The sequence below is a fragment of the Sturnira hondurensis genome, unplaced genomic scaffold (genome assembly GCF_014824575.4).
Source record: "Sturnira hondurensis isolate 20B ecotype Veracruz unplaced genomic scaffold, ASM1482457v3 Scaffold0013699, whole genome shotgun sequence".
Classification (NCBI taxonomy): Eukaryota; Metazoa; Chordata; class Mammalia; order Chiroptera; family Phyllostomidae; genus Sturnira; species Sturnira hondurensis.
Window position 1 is genome coordinate 372,138 of NW_028086330.1, and position 17,891 is coordinate 390,028.

The following is a 17,891-nucleotide window of genomic DNA, read 5'->3' on the forward strand; positions in this document are numbered from 1 at the left end:
AAAACAAACAAGCAAGCAAAATGTGACCAAAGACACTGAAATACAGAACAGGCTGAGAGGGACCAGAGGCAAAATGGAGAGAATCACAAGAGAAAAGAGGAAGGATTCACATGAACAAGTATAAAGGACACATGGACAGTAACTAAGGTGGTGGGGTGGACGTGGGAGGGAGGTGGGTAGCACTGGGGGGGGGCAGGGCTGGGACTATAAGACAGAAAATTGTACTTGAACAATAATTAAATTAAAAATAAATACATAAATTATTTCCTGATTGTAATCATTTAAAATAAATTAATAAATAAATAAAAATAAAAAAGCTTTTTCCAAAAAAATAATATTGATTAGAACATGATACAATTATGTAGTATGACATTTTTGTTTCCTAAGGACCAGAGATGATTAAAACCAGTATTTATAAAGCTCTATATTTACTCTAAGATATACAACAAAATAAGATGTTACTGACACAAGCAACTTTGTTCAATATCAATTTCTTCATAAAAATTTTTCTCAAAATATAGCTGTTAAAAACAATATTTATTACACTACAGTTTTGTGCATCAGGTATTCACGTGTGGATTAGTGCCCCTGTTTCTCGGTTTCTCACAAGGCTGCAATTCACACTGTCAGGTATGACTTCAGTTATGTAATGGTTTAATGGAGGAAAATGACTTCCACGCTGTGTTGTATGACTTTTAATGGTCTAGGGGCCTCACTGACTGTTGACTAAGACATCCAGTCCATTTCACATAGACCTCTCTATAAAGCAGCTTGAAGATGGCTAGTAGCTTCTCTCGTAAGCCAATGAGAAAACATGTAAAGGAAAGTAACGCATGTGTTTCAATGTTTTTGTTATCCAATATCCAACCGACAACCCAGCACTTTTGTCATAACCTATTCATGAGGTCCATTGTAAATTTAAGAGGCTGAATTGCACAAAAACATGAAACCAGGAACTGAAGACCATTAAGGGACATTTTAAGTAGTGAATTCCATAGCAGCTCACTGCTGAAAAACATTCATTGAAAGGTACAAAATCTTACTAGCATTATTACATAGTAAACATCATTTAAAGCAAATGCATGTTTTCCTTCAAGGAAAAACATAACATTGAATTATAGTCTTAGTCTTAAATAATGCATTTTAAAAAATAAATAATAATGGCATTTTAAATCCATGATTTAAGAAGTTTTTATTAGTGAAAATTATATATATAACTTTTATAGGGGGTTAAGGAAGACACAAACAAATGAAGGATGTGCATGCTCATGGATTGGAGGGATTAACATCATCAAAATGGCCATACTACCCAAAGCATTTTAGAGATTAATTATGTATTTTCCAGATGCAGAATAAACATTTCAGATATTTATATAGAACCATAAATAATCCCAAATAGCTACAGCAATTCTGAGAAAGAACAAAGCAGGAAGGATCAAAATGCCTGACATCAAACTCTATTACAAGGCCACTGTAATCAAAGCAGCCTGGTAATTAATATATTATAGCATAAAAGCAGGCACATAGGCCAATGGAACAGAAGAGAGAACCCAGAAATAATTCCAAGACTCTAGTCTATTAATATTTGGAAAAGGGAGAAATAGCATGAAATGGAGTAAAAATAGCCTCTTCAACAAATGGTATTGGGAGATCTGGACAGCTACATGCAATAAAATAAAACTTGATCACCAACTTATACCATACACAAAAATAAATTCAAGGTGGATAAAAGACTGAATAAGTCATGACACCATAAAAGTCCTAGAGGAAAACATAGGCAGAAAAATATTTTTTTCACCATACACAGCAATATTTTCACTGATATGTCCACTAGTGCAAGGGACATAAAAGAAAGAATAAACAAATGGGACCTCATCAAATTAAAAAGCTTCTGCATAGCTAAAGAAAACAGCATTAAAATGAAAAATAACCAACTATAGAGGTGAACATATTTGTGAATGATACCTCAGACAAGGGTTTGATTTCCAATATATAAAAAACTCACACAACTCCACTCCAGGAAGACAAAAATAGCCAACTGAAAAATATGCAAAAGACTTGAACAGATACTTCTCCAAGGAGGACATACAGAGAGCCCAGAGACATATGAAAAGATGCCCAGCATCACTGGCCATAAGAGAGATGCAAATTGAAATTACAGTGAGATACCACTTCACACCAGCAAGAATGGCCATCAGAAACAAATCAAGAAAAAAGTGTTGGACAGAGTGTGGAGAAAATGGAACTCTCATACACCATTTTTGTAGGAATGCAGACTGGTGCAGACACTGTGGAAAATAGTATGGAATTCCCTTAGAAATATAAAAATGAAACGGTCTTTTGACCTGGTAATTCCAGTGCTGGGATTACATGCTAGAACCTTGAAACACCAATTCAAAAGAACCTATGCACCCCAATGTTTATAGCAGCACTGTTTACTATAGCCAAGTGCTGGAAGCAACCTAAGTGTCCATCACCAAATCAATGGATCAAAAACAATATTACATTTATGTGATGGAATACTACACAGCAGAAAAAAGGAGCTCGTACTTTTTGCCATAGCATGGATGGAACTGGAGAGCATTATGCTAAGTGGCATAAGCCAGGCTTTGAAAGACAAATACCATATGATCTCACCTTTATCTGGAACCTAATCAACAAAACAAAAGAAGCAAAATATAACCAATTATTTTTACTTAATTGAAATTAAGAATAATCTGACAGTAACCAGAGGTGAGGTGGGAGGAGGTAATGGGGGGCGGAGGGGAGAAGGGTTTTCAGGAACAAGTATAAAGGACAAGTGGACAAAACCAAGGGGGAGTGGAAGCAGGAGAGGGAGATGGGGATGCCTAGAGTGGCAGGGAGTGGTGAGAGGTAAATGCAGACAACTGTACTTGAACAACAATAAAATAATTTTTTAAAATGAATGGCAAAGAGAATTTTGAAAGACAAAAAATAACATAAACCCCTCATATACGAAACAACACTCCCATAGGGCTATCAGGGTTCTCTGAAGAAACCTTGCAGGGTAGGGGAATGTCATATCATAATTCAAAAACTAAAAGAAAACATCTGCACACCACCAATACTCAAACGAGAAAATCTCTTCCTCAGAAATAACAAGAAAAAATTTCCCAGAAAGTCAAAAACTGAAGAAGTTAATTTCCACTCACACTGACTTACTAGATATGCCAAAATTAGTTCTTTGACTTTAAATAAAAGCATCCTACTGATATACGGTACGAAGTAGCAAAGCGTAAAACCCTCTAATAAGGCTGGTAACGTCACTAAGTTCTCAGTACTAAAGCAATTCAGTGGTAGAGTGTACTTTGTTTAACTCTATTGTATAGAATAAAAGTAAAGTATATTAAGAATACAAAAAAAGAACTTTTGTGGTGTAATAAATCTACAGTTAAAGAAGCTTATTTTTAAAAAAATATTGTTATTATATTACAGTTGTCCCAATATTTCCCACTTTTCCCTCTCTGCCCAGGTCACCCCCTACTCCCACAGTCAATCCCCACACCATTGTCCATATTCACGGGTCATTTATACATGTTCTTTGACTAGTCCCTTCCCTTTCCTTCCACCATTACCCCCCCACACACCTTCCCCTCTGGTCACTGTCAGTCTGTTCCAAGTTGCCTTGCCTCTGCTTCTATTTTTCTCATTAGTTTATTTTCCTCATTAGATTCCTCTTCTGGTGAGGCATTGTATTTTTCTTTCACCTATTGGCTTATTCCACTTAGCATAATATTTTCCTTTTCATCTATGCTGTCACAAAAGATAGGGGTTTCTTCTTTATTTCTGCTGTGTAGTATTCCATTGTGTAAATGTACCACAGTTATTTCATCCACTAATTTACTGATGGGCAGCACTTAGGCTATTTCCAACAGTTGGCTATTGTAAATAGTGCTGCTATGAACATAGAGGTCCTTAAGTTCTTTAGAATTGGTGATTCAGGATTATCATAATATATTTCAGGGTTCTTAGAATATACTCCTAACAGTGGAATTGCTGGGTCAAAAGGCATATTCATTTTTAGTTTTCTGAGGAAATTCCATACTATTTTCCATAATGGTTGTACCAGTCTGCAATTCCAACAACAGTAAACTAGGGTCCCCTTTCCCCACAACCTCTCCAACATTTGTTTGTTGCTTTGTTTGTGATGGCCATTATGGCCATTGTAAAGTGGTATCTAATTGTGCTTTTAATTTGCATCTCTCTGATAGCTAGTGATATCGAGCATCTTTTCACATGTCTCTGGATCCTCTGTATGTCCTCCTTGGTGAAGTGTCTGTTCAAGTCCTTTGACAATTTTTTAATTGGGTTGCTTGTCTTCTTAGAGTAGAGTCATGTGAGTTCTTTGTATATTTTGGAGATTAAACTTTTGTCTGAGGTATTGTTGGCAAATATGTTTTCCCATACAGTTGGTTCTCTTTTTATCTTAATACTGTTTTCTTTAGCCATGCAGAACCAGCCCCCCAACCCCAGTGCTCCTCACCTCCCTCTCATCCCGCCCCCCTTAGTTTTTGTCCATATGTCCTTTATACTTGTTCCTGTGGATCCTTCCCCTCTTCCCCTGGAATCCTCTCCCCTCTCCTCTCTGGCCCCCATCAGCCTGTTCTGTATCTCAATATCTTTGGTTGTATTTTGCTTCCTTGTTTGTTTTGTTGTTTAGGTTCCTGTTAAAGGTGAGATCATATGATACTTGTCTTCCACTACTTGGCTTAATTCACTCAGCATAATGCTTTCCAGTTCCATCCATGATGTTGCAAAGGGTAGGAGCTCCTTCTTTCTTTCTACTGCACAGAATTCCATTGTGTAAATGTACCACAGTTTTTGGATCCATTCATTTACTGATGGGAACCTAGATTGCTTTCAACTCTTGGCTATTGTAAATTGTGCTGCTATGAACATTGGGGTGCATAGGTTCTTTTGTGTTGGTGTTTCAGGGAGTAAAAGACAGAAAGCTGTAGAACAATAATTAAATTTCAAAAAAGTAGGTGCATATATATTAAATATATATTTGAAAAATATATATATTTCAAGCAGTGGGATACCTGGGTCAAAAGGCAGATCTATTTTAAATTTTCTGAGGAAATTTCATACTGTTTTTCACAGTGGGTTCACCAGTCTGCATCCCCACACACAGTGCATTAGGATTCCCTTTTCTCCACACCCTAACCAAGACTTGTTTTTTGTTGATTTATTAATGGTAGCCATTCTGAGAGTTGTGAGGGGATATCTCATTTTGATTTTAACTAGCATCTCTGATGGCTAGTGATGTTGAACATTTTTCACTTGTCCTTGGACCCTTCTTGTAGAAGTATCTGTTCCAGTCCCCTGTCCATTTTTAAATTGGGTTATTCGTCTTTCTGGTTTTGACTCATATGAGTTCTTTATATATTTTGGAATTTATACACTTGGCTGATTCATCATTGGCAAATGTATTCTCCCATAGTGTTGGTTCCATTTTCATTTTGCAGATGGTGTCTTAAGCATGCAGGAATTTTAATTTGTATAGTACCATTTGTTTATTGGTTTAATTTATTTACCTTGGCCTAGGAGATATATCAGCAAAAATATCGCTACATTGGGTGTCTGAAATTGTACTGCCTATGTTTTCTGCTAGGACTTTTATGCTATGTTGACTTATTTTTAAGTCCTTTATCCACTTTGAGTTTATTCTATTGTATGGTGTAATTTGGTGTTCTAGTTTCATTTTTTACATGTACCAGTCCAGTTCTCCCAAAACTATTTATTGAAGAGGGGGTTTTTACTTCATTGTATGCTTGTGCCCCCTTAGTTAAATATTTATTGACCACAGAGACATGGGGTTATTTCTGGGCTCTCTGTTCTGTTCCACTTATCTATGTGTCTGCTGTTATGCCAGTACCAAACTATGTTGATTGCAGCGGCCTTGTAGTATAGTTTAATATCAGGTATTGTGATTCCTCCTACTTTGTTCTTTTCTTCAGGATTCCTGAGGCTATTTGGGGTCATTGTTTTTATATACATTTTTGGAATATTTGATCTAGATCTGTGAAATATGCCATTGGTATTTTAATAGTAATTGATTTGAATCCATAGATTGCCTTGGGTAGTACAAAAATTTTAATGATGTTAATTCTCCTAATTCATGAACATAATATATGCTTCCATTTAGTTCTGTCTTCCCCAATTTCTCCCTTTCATATTCTACTATTTCCCAAGTACAAGTCTTTTATATTCTTGGTTAAATTTATACCTAGTTACTTTTTTTTCCTTGCTGCTATAGTACATGGGATTTTTTTTTTTTTTAGTTTCTCTTTCTGATATTCCATTTTTGGATTACAAAAATGTCATCAGTTCTGATTAGTGACTTTGTATCCTGCCACTTTGCCAACTTCACTTGTTCAGTAAGATAGTTTCTGGTGGAAACTATAAGGTTTTCTATGTACATTGTTACATCATTTGTGTATGATGACAGTTTTACTTCCTCCTTTCCAATTTGGATGTTTTTTTATTTATTTTTCTTGTCTAATTTTTCTGACTTGAACTTCCAGTACAATGTTGATTAAGAGTGATGGAAGCAGGCACACTTGTGTTTTTCCTGATCTTAAGAGAAATGCTTTTAGTTATTGCCCATTGAGTATAATGTTGGCAGTAGGTTTCTTGTATATGGCATTTACTAGGTTGAGGTATTCTCCCTCTTCCCACTTTGGTGAGTGATTTTTATCATAAATGGGTTTGGATTTTTCAAATGCTTTTTCAACATCTATTGATATGATCATGTTATATTTGTGTTTCATATCATTTACATGATGGATTATGTTTATGGATTTGTGAATATTATACCATCTTTGTATTCCTGGGATAAATACTACTTGATTGTGGTGTATGATCTGTTTGTTATCTTGCATGTTCTGTATTGACAATATCTTTTGAAGGTTTTAGTGTCTATTTTCATTAGATATATTGGCCTGTAATTTTATTTTATCTTTTGTGACTTTACCTAGTTTTGGAATTAGGATAATACTTGTCTTGGAAAAGAAGTTTGGGAATCTTTCACTTTCTTGAATTTTTTAAAATAGTTTGAGAATGGTTGATCTTAGTTCTTCTTTGAATGTTTTGTAAAATTTGCCTGTGAAGCCAGCCAGTACAATAATATTGTGTGCTGGGAGTGTTTTTTTTTTATTATTACTGCTTCAATTTATTTGGCTGTTATTCATCTGTTTAGAGTTTCACCTTCTTCTTGATTGCATCTGTGAGATTGTATGCATCCAGAAATTTATGTATTTTTGCCGAGGTTGTCCAGTATCTTGGCATATAGCTGTTCATAGTAATTTCTTACCATACTTTCTATTTCTGTGGTATAAGCTGTTACTTATCTTTCATTTCTGACTTTATCTATTTGGTTCCTCTTTTTTGTTCATGAGTCTGCTTAAAGGCTGATCAGTTTTGTTTATCTTTTCAAAGAATCAGCTCCTGGATTTATTGATCCATTGAATTGTTCCTTTAGTCTCTTTGTCATTTAATTCCTCTCTAATCTTGGTTACTTTCTTTCTTCTTCTCACTCTGGACTTTGTTTGTTGTTTTTCTAGTTCTTTTAGATATAGAGTTAGTTTTTTATTTGAGATTTTTACATCTTCTTTAGGGATGTCTCCATTACTATGAACTTCCTTTCCAGTCCTGCTTTTACTGTGTCCCATAGCTTTGGGGGTTTTGTGTGTTCTTTTTCATTTGTGCCCAGATACATTTTGATTTATTTCCTTTTCTCAGTGCTAACACATTTATTATTTAATGACATATTATTCAGTCTCCATGTATTTAATGTTCTTTTAGTTTTTCCATGAGGTGAGTTTTTAGTTCAAGTCATTGTGATCTGATAAATTTTGGGTATGACTTTAATTTTCTTGAATTTTTTAAGGCTTGTTTTATGTCCCATCATGTGGTCTATCTTTCAAAATGATCAATTTGCATTTGAAAAGAATTCATATTTTGCTTTGGGGGGGTGAAATATTCTGTGAGTATTAACTAAATCCATTTGATCTGGAGTGCTCTTCAATGCCACAATATCCTTGTTGATCCTTTGTTTGGAAGATCTATCCATTTTTGATAGTAAGGTGTTAAAATGCCCTACATTGAATGTATTTCTGTTGATCTCCTTAAAAACCTCCACATTTAGATGCTTCTGTGTAGGACACATATAGTTTTACAAGGGTCTTTCTGGTCTGCTCTTTTAAATATTATATAGTAACTTTCTCTTTTTATGGACTTTATTTTAAAAACTTTTGTCTGATATGAGTACTGCTACCCCAGCATTTTTTTATGTCTATTTGCTTGGAATGTTTTTTTCCACCCCTTCAATTTCAACCTGTATAGATTTTTTGTTTTGAGGTGAGTCTCTTGTAGACAACATATATGTGGATTTTGTTACCTTATCCACTTACCTGCACTATACCTTTTGATAGGAGCATTCAACCCATTTACTTTTAAAGTTATTATTGATAGGTTCTTGTTCATTGCTATATTTTCCTATTGTGCCTGTGTCCCTGTCTTTTTTTTTCTTTTTTCTTCTTAAAGCAGTCCCTTTACCATCTCTTACAGTGCTAGCTGGTGATATGCTATTTTAGCCCTTCTTTTTGTCTGAAAAATCTGTGTTTAGCCTTCAATTTTAATTGAGAATCTTGCTTGCAGGTCCTTACTTTTCATTCCTTGAAATATTTAATGCCAGTCCTTTTTTGCTTGTGCTTCTCTTGAGAATTCAAGCTGATAGCCTTATCAGAGCTCCTTTATGTGTTACTTTTTGCATCCTACTGCCTTTAAGATTATCTCCTGTTCTTGAATATTACCATTTTAATTATGTGGTGTCTTGGAGTGGGCTTCTTTGTGTTCATCTTAATTGGGAGGCTCAGTGATTCCTGAACTTGTGTGACATTTTCCCTCACCAAATTAGGGAGTTTTTGTCATTATTTTTTTCAAATATGTTTTCTATCCCTTGCTCCTTTTCTTCTCATATGATATTCCTATGATGTAAATATTGACATGTTTCATGTTGTACTGAAGATCCCTTAGATTTTTATTCTTTTAAAATATTTATTTCGGGTTGTTTTTGGGTTGTTTTTGCTCTGACTGGATGTTTTTGGCTACCTTGTCTTTGAACTTGGCAATTCAGTCCTCTGCTTTATCTAGTCTGCTTTCAATACCTTCTGGTGTATACTTCATTTCAGTTATTGTATCTTACATATCCTCTTCATTCTTACTCTTGATAGCTCCCATAAATTTCCTTGAAATTCTCACTGTTTTTCTCTAGCAGCCTTATAGCCATTATTTTGAACACTATGCCTGATAGATTTCAAGCCTCAAATTTATCTCTTTTTCTGGGTTATCCTCATTTTCTTTTGATTGGGGTTTTGCTTTTTCTTCCCATTTTAGGTTACTCTGTGTGTGTATTTTCTGCATCTCTGATTGACTTGACTGCTTACCTTCACGTGGTGGCCTTCTGTGGTAAGAGTTCTGTAGGGCTCAATAGTTAGGTCTCCATTATCTCCTCAACTGGAAGATGTAAGGATGTCCTTTGTTTCAGTTTACATGGGCACTCTGTTGTACTTGGGCTTTGATAATTTTTATTATATTTTATTGATTATGCATTTGTCCTCGTTTTCCTCCTTTGTTCCCTCCTACCCAATCCCCCTACTTTCTCAGGCAATTTCTCCTACATTCTTCATGTCCATGGGTCTTGTATGTTTTTGTCTACTCCATTTTCTACATTATAGTTCACATCCCTATGGGTATTCTATACTACATTTTTGTACTTCTAAATACCCTCACAGCCTTGCCTAATGCCCCACAACCCCTCCCATCTGGAAAGCAAGAAAATGCTCTCTATATCTTTGGTTGTGTTTCTGTTCTTTTTACTTGCTTAATTTGTGTTTTAGATTCAGTTGTTGAAAGGTATGTATTTTCACCAATTTATTGTTCACAATTTTGATCTACTTCTAAAAATATAAGTCCCATTAACATTTCACATAAAACTGGTTTGGTAATAATGAACTCCTCTAGTTTTTTCTTGTCTGGGAAAACTCTTATCTGCTATTTGATTAAAAGTGCTAGGGTAGCTGAATAGAGAAATATTTGCTGTAGGTCCTTGGTTTTCATAAGTTTTAATATTTCTTTTTAATCCCTTCTCATCTGTAAAATTTCTTTTGAGAATTCAGCTGATCCTCACATGGCACCTCCCATGTAGGTAACTAACTGCCTTCCTCTTGCTGCTTTTAAGATACTTTATCTTTAACATTTGACATTTTAATTAGGATGTATCTTGGAGTGGGAATCTTGCATCTATCTTGTTTGGGACTTTCTTTGCTTCCTGGAATTGCATGTATACTTCCTTAATCAAATTAGAGAAGCTTTCTTACACTTTTGTTAAAATAAATTTCTAAGTACTTGCTCTTTCTCTTCTCCTTCTAGCACCCCTATGATGTGAGTGTTGGACCTCTTGGAGTTGTCTCAGATGCTGCTTATTCTATCCTCATTTTGGGCAATTCACTTTTCTTTGTTCTGTTGGTTGTTTTTTCTCTTTTATGTTACAAATTATTGATTTGATTCTCAGCTTCATCCATTCTACTGTTGTTTCCTTGTAAATAGTTCTTTATTTTAATTAGCATATCCTTCATTTCTGGGCAGATCTTTTTTATGATGTTGAAGTCCTCACTAAGTTTCTTGAACATCCTTATAATCAGTGTGCTGAACTCTGCACCTGATTTTTTATCTCCATTTCATTTAGCTCTTTTTCAGGATTTCTTAAATTGTTTTTCAATTACAGTTTTCTGCCTTTCCCCTGATGCATCCTCACGAGCTCAGTCTTCCCCACCTCCTTCCCCCACTTCCACCCCCCCTTGTTTTTGTCCATATGTCCTTTATAATTGTTCCTGTAAACCCTTCACCCTTTTCCTCCTTTATCCCCTCCACTCTCACTTCTGATCACTGTCAACCTGTTCTAAATTTCAATATCTTTCACTGTACTTTGTTTGCTTATTGATTAGGTTCCTGTTAAATGTGAGATTATATGGTATTTGTCTTTCATTGCCTGGCTTATTTGACTTAGCATAATGCTCTCCAGTTCCATCCATGCTGTCACCAAGGGTAGAAGCTCCTATTTTATTTCTGCTGCAAAAAATTCTATTGTGTGGATGTACCATAGGTTTTTGATCCACTCATTTACTGATGGGCACTTGAGTTGCTTCCAGCACTTGGCTATTGTTAAATTGTGCTGCTATGAACATTGGGGTGCATAAATTATTTTGGGTTGGTGGTTCAGGGTTTTTCAGATTTAATCCTAGCTGTGGAATTGTCAGGTCAAAAGGCAGTTCCATTTTTCAGTTTTCTGAGAAAATTCCATACTGTTTTTCATAGCAGTGGCAAAAGTGTGTGATCCCACCAACAGTGCACTAGGGTTCCCTTTTCTCCACACCCTCCCCAACATTTGTTCCTTGTTGCTTTGTTTCTAATGGCCATTCTGAGCACTTTGAAGCGGTATCTCATTGTAGTTTTAATTTGCATTTATCTGATAGCTAGCAATAGTGAGCATTCTTTCATGTGTTTCTGGACCCTCTGTATGTCCTCTTTGGAAAAGGGTCTGTTCAAGTCTTTTACACATTTTTTAAACTGGGTTACTTTTCTTTTCAAGGTGGAACCATTTGAGTTATTTATATGTTTTGGAGATCAAACCCTTGTCTGAGGTATCATTGGCAAATATATTTTCCTACGTGGTTGGTTGTATTTTCATTTTAATGATGTTTTCTTGGGTTGTGCAAAAGGTTTTTTTTATTATTTTGATGAGATCCCACTTGTTTATTCTTTCCTTTATGCTCCTTGCTCTAGGGAACATATCAGTGAAAACATTGCTGCTCAGGAATATCTGAGATTTTCCTGCCAATAATTTCTCTAGGACTTTAACAGTGTCAAGACTTATATTTAAATTTTTTATCCACCTAGAATTCATTTTTGTGTATGGTGTATGTTGATAGTCAAGTCTCTTTTTTTTTTTTGCATCCAACTGTCCAGTTCTCCCAACGTCATTTGTTGAAGAGGCTATGTTTGCTCCATTTTATGCTGCTGCCTCTTTGTCAAATATTAATTGACTGTAGAGACTTGGATTTAGTTCTGGGCTCTCTATTCTGTTTCCTTGGTCCACGTGTCTGTTCTTATTAAAGAACAAAGCTGTTTTGACGGTGGCCTTGTAATCCATTTTCACATCAGGTATTGTGATTCCTCCTACTTTGCTCTTTTTTCTCAAAACTGCTGCAGCTATTCGGGGTCATTTATTGTTCCATATAAATTTTTAAGGTGTTTGTACTCTCTCTGTGAAGTATGCCATTGGTACTTTAATAGGGATTGCATAGAATCTATAAATTGCTTTGGTTAGTATGAACATTTTCATGATGTTAATTCTTCCAATCCATAAACATGGTATATATTTACATTTGTTTGTGTCTTTCTTAATTTTTTCTTCAGTATTGTATAGTTTTGTGAGGCCATTTTTTTTTTTTACCTCATTGGCTAGGTTTATTCCTAGGTTTTTATATTCTTGTTGCTATACAAGGTATATTCTTTTTGCTATAACAAATGGAGTTTTTTTTTCCCCTGATTTCTGTTTCTGATACCTCATTGTTGGGGTACAAAAATGCATTTGATTTCTGGATATTAACTTTGTAACACACTGTTTTGCCAAATTTATTTATTAGGTTGAACAATTTTTTTTTGTTGTTGAAGTATATAGGGTTTTCTATGGACACTATCATGTCATCTGCAAAAAATAACAGTTTTGTTTCCTCTTTTCCAATTTGAATACCGTTTATTTCTTTTTCTTGTCTGATTGTTGTGGCTAGGACTTTCAATACTATGTTGAATAGGAGTGCTGAAAGTGTACAACCTTGTGTTCTTCCCGATCTTAGGGAGAACTTTTTTAGTTTTTGGCCATTGAATATGATGTTGATGGTAGGTCTCTCATATATGGCCTTTATTGTGTTGAGAAATCCTCCCTCTATTCCCACTTTGCCAAGTGTTTTCATCATAAATGGGTGTTGTACCTTATCAAATGCTTTTTCTACATCTATTGATATGATCTCATGATTTTTATTTGCTTTTGTTTATGTGATGTATTACGTTTATTGATTTGTGAATGTTGTATCATCCTTGCTTCCCTAGAATGAAGCTGACCTGGTGATGGTGTGTGATCTTTTTACTGCATTGCTGGATGCAGTTTCCAATATTTCACTGAGGATTTTAGCATCCATGTTCATCAGCAATATTGGCTTGAAGTTTTCTTTCTTTGTTGAATCTTTAACTGGTTTTGGGATTAGGATGATGTTGTCCTCATTAAAAAAAAAAAGATTGGGAACCTTCCATATTCTAAGAGTTTTTGGAAAAGTCTGTGAAGGATAGTGGTTAGATCTTCCTTATATTCTTTGTAGAATTCTCCTTTGAAACCATCTGGTCCAGGAATTTTGTGTGTTCAGAGTTTTTGATTTCTGCTTCTTCATTGAGTTTTAGAACATTATGTTTTTCTACAAATTTGTCCACTTCACCTAGGCTTTAAAATTGTTTTGGCATGTATTTCTTTATAATAATTTATTACAATCCTTTGCATTTCTGTGTTATCAGTTGTAATCTCTCAACTTTCATTTTTGATTGTGTTTATTTGGGTTCTCTTTCTTTTTTTCTTGATGAGCCTACTTAAAGGCTCGTCAATTTTATTTATCTTTTGAAAGAACCAGCTCTTGGATTCATTGATCATTGGAATTGTGCTTTTAGTTTCTAAGTCATTTAATTCTTCTCTGATCTTGGTTTTTTCCTTCCTTCCATTTACTCTGGGCTGTCTGTTGTTGTTCCTTGAGTTCTTGTAGGCATAGGGTTAGGTCGTTTATTTGAAATGTTTCTTTTCTTTTTTCTTTTTTTTAGGTAGGACTGTATAGCTATGAATTTCCCTCTCAGGAATGGCTTTGCTGTGTCCCATAAGTTTTGGGTTGTTGTGAATTCATTTTGATTGTTTCCAGGAAACTTTTGATGTCCTTTTTGATCTCCTTCTTGACTCACTCATTTTTTTTATTACCATGGTATTCAGTTTCCATGAGTTTAAGTGTTTTGAATTTTTTTCTTTTAGATTGGTTTCTAGTTTCATTTTTTTTGTGGTCAGAAAAAAAATGCTGTTTATTATTTAAATTTTCTTGACTATTTTGAGACTTGTTTTGTTATTTATCCTGTGGTCTATATTTGAAAATATTCCATGTGTACTTGAGAAGAATGTGTAATTTGCTTCTTTGGGATGAAAGGCTCTGTCTGTATCAACTAAGTCAATTTCATCAGTGGCATTGTATCTTTGTTGATATGCCACACTATCTTTGTTGATATGTTGTTTGAAAGATCTGTCCATTTTTGACAGTGGCATATTAAAATCTTCTACGATAATTGTGTTGTTGTTAATATATTTTTGAAGTCCTCCAAGATTTTCTTTATGTATTTTATGGGTTGCTTTTATGTTGGGTGCATATATATTTACAATGTTTATGCCTTCTTGATGGATTCCTCCCTTGAGTAAGTATTATGAAGTGACCTTCTGGGTCTCTTTTTATGGCTTTTTTTTTTGAAGTCTATTTTGTTTGATTTGATTATTGCTGCCCTGGCTTTGTTGTTGTTGTTGTTCATTTGTTTGGAATATTTGTTTGCAGCCTTTCATTTTCAGTCTGTATAGGTCTTTTGTTCTGAGGTGGGTCTCTTTTAGGCAGCATATGTGTGGGTCATGCTTTATTATCCATTCAGCTATTCTACATCTTTTGATTCGAGCATTTATTCTATTTACACTTAAGGCTATTATTGATAGGTACTTATGCATTGCCATTTTTCATACCTCTGTTCATCTTTCTCTCACTCCCTTCCTTTCCTTAAAGCAGTCCATTTAGCATTTCTTGCAGAGTTGGTTTGGTGTAGGTTTATTCTTTTAGATTTCTTTTGGGGAACTCCTTATTTTGCCTTTCATTTTAATTGAGGGCCTTGTTGGGTAGAGTAATCTTTGTTGGAGACCTCTGGCTTTCATTACTTGGAGTATTTTTTGCCATTCTCTTCTGGCTTGAAGGGTTTCCATTGAGAAATTAGCTGCTAGTTTTATCAGAGCTACCTTGTCTGTTACTTCCTTTTTCTCATTTACTGACCTTAAGATCCTCCCTTTGTCTTAGAATTTTGCCAGTTTAATTATGATATGTCTTGAAGTGAGCCTTTTTGGATTCATCTTGATTTATACCCTCTGTGTTTCCTGAGTTTGTGTGACTTTTTCTCTGATCAAATTAGGTGTGTTTTCCAGCATTACTTTTTCAAACCTGTTTTCTATTCCTTGATCTTCTTCTCCATCTGCTGTCCCTATTACACAAATATTGTTATGTTTCATGTTTTCTTGCAGTTCCTTTACCACCCCCTCTTTCTTTTGGATTCTCTTTTCTTTCTCTTGTTCTCTCTTGCGCTGATCAGTGGCAGTGGTCAGGCACCAACTATATCTGGAGTTTTTTTTTTCCACCTTGTTCTTCATCTCACTGATTCAATTTTCTGCTCCATTCAGCCTGCTTATAATTTCTTCTAATGCATTTTTTTATTTCTGAGATTTTATTGTTCATTTCTCTCTGGTTTTTGTTTGTAGTTTCTATTTCTTCATGCTGATGTAGTTATCACCCAGTTCCTTGTAGTTGTCTTTGATTTTCTTGAGCGTCTTTATAATCATTAATTTGAATTCTTTATATGATAGTTTTGCTACCTACATTTCATTGAGCTCTTTTAGTGGGGAGTATTCCATTATTTTCAATTGCATGTTCTTTTTTTCTCCTCATTTCAGTTGACACTTTTTGTTTGTTTCTGTCCTTCCTGATGTTTTGCTTTGTTAGCTCTCTTTGTAGGGTGAACTTCTATGGTAGAAATTCTATGATATTCAGTGATATGATCTCTGATCTCCTTTATTGTATGCTCTAGGCTTGCCATTTTTATCTGTTTGTCTGGGCTCTCTTGTTGTACTTGGGTTTGTATTTTTTGGTGGTTCATTTATTGGTGATTTTTCTCCTCCATCAAGTATACTGTTGTTCGCAGTTCCCACCTATTCTTGTATTTCCTCAATGGCAGGGAACAGGCAAAATGGATTAACCCAGCAGGAGAGTATTTCGTGGGATTTAAAGTACCAGAAAATAGAGAAGAGATAGGAGATTCTTTGGCTAAATATAGCATTAACTTTGATATTCCACCCTATTAGTCACTTTTTTTATAAAAGATGAGATGTAAGACTCTTGTTATAGAGGAGGAGGATTGTGAGCTGAATCCAGAAAACAGAGTGCTTGTGCAAGGTTAGATGATGAGATATAGTGAGATTAAAGTATGGAAAGTAGATGTAGTGTCAGAGAGAATATAGTTAACCACAACAATACTAATGCTCAGGGTTAAAGTGAAGTGGGCTAAGATCATGGAAGGCTGCTGTGTTGTCTGTACAACTGTATGGAACAATTATTTACAATAGAACAATAATAATATGATAAGAAATAAATTATTTTAATAAATACAATAGAAATTACCCAATCAAGAGTTGGATGTTATTGGAACACAGATGAAATGAAAGAAGAAAAATTAAAATACAGATTGAGCTGGAAGATGGCGGCGGAGTAGGACAAAGGATTTCGCTTCCCTTCTCGCGCCGGAGAAAAACCAGGCTGCTCTGCAGAGGAGCACGGTGAACACCCAACAGGGACCCAGCATATGGGACAGCAGGACCCCAGAGAGTATAGCGGACACTGAATGACCAGAGGTTGAGGAGAGGAGACAGACCTCAGATCAGCAAGGTACGAGGGAACAGCACAGAGGCTGCGGGCCCTTCGCCGGAGGCGCCAGGGCCCGGGCAGGGCCGCCCTGATCTCTGAAAGCCGAGGGAGGGCAACAAGGACAACCCTATGAGAGAACTAGTCACCGGCATCCTCTCTAACCAGCAGGGTGCAGATTGGAAAACACCAGGAGAGATCGGTTTGCCTGTAGTGGCAGAGAGAGGAGTGGGCATTGGGAAGGAAACCGGAGAACTCTGATAACCTGTGGAGTCAGGCTGTGTTTGCCAGTTTGGGGAACTGAGGGGCCCCAGCATTCCCAGTAGCCTGAGCCGGCGCCCCCACAGTCTTGGAGGAGATTTGGGATATGGTCAGTGCCCCTGGAAGAGCACCAGTCACCAGCTCCCTCCCTCCCTAGCCGGGTGCAGGCTGAGAAGCACCGGAAGACAGGCTGTAGTTGCCGGCTTAGAGGTCTGGGTGGCACGCATTCCTGGAGGTGCGCATTCCCGATACTGGGGGACTCCAGCTGGGGACTCCAGCGGGCGCTCACACAGCATCGGGGCGCTGTGCGTGACTTACAGGGCCTCTGGGGAAGTGCCAATCGCCAGATCCATCCCTACCCAGCTGGGCGCAGACTGAGAAGCATCCAGAATTCAGTGTGGTCACCAGCTTGGAAGTCTGGGAATCCCCTGCATTCCCAGTGGCTTGCATTCCCGGTGGCGCGCATTCCCAATACCAGGGGACTCCAGCCGGGGACTCCAGCTGGGGACTCCACCGGGTGCTCACACAGCCTCGGGGTGCTGCATGAGACTGACAGGGCCCCTGGGGAAGTGCCAATTGCCAGATTCATCCCTACCCAGCTGGGCTCAGACTGAGAAGCACCGGGAGTCAGGCTGTAGTTGCCAGCTTGGAAGAATTGTGAGTTGCCCAGTGTGTGCAGCCACAGCACTGGGAAAGGTCCAAGCCCAAGCCTGCGAGACCAGGAAAGCCTGGCTGGGAGTGCAGGCCCTCACGCCAGGCCAGAGTTGGGAAGCCTGGAGAAAAACCTACTCGCAGCAGGGC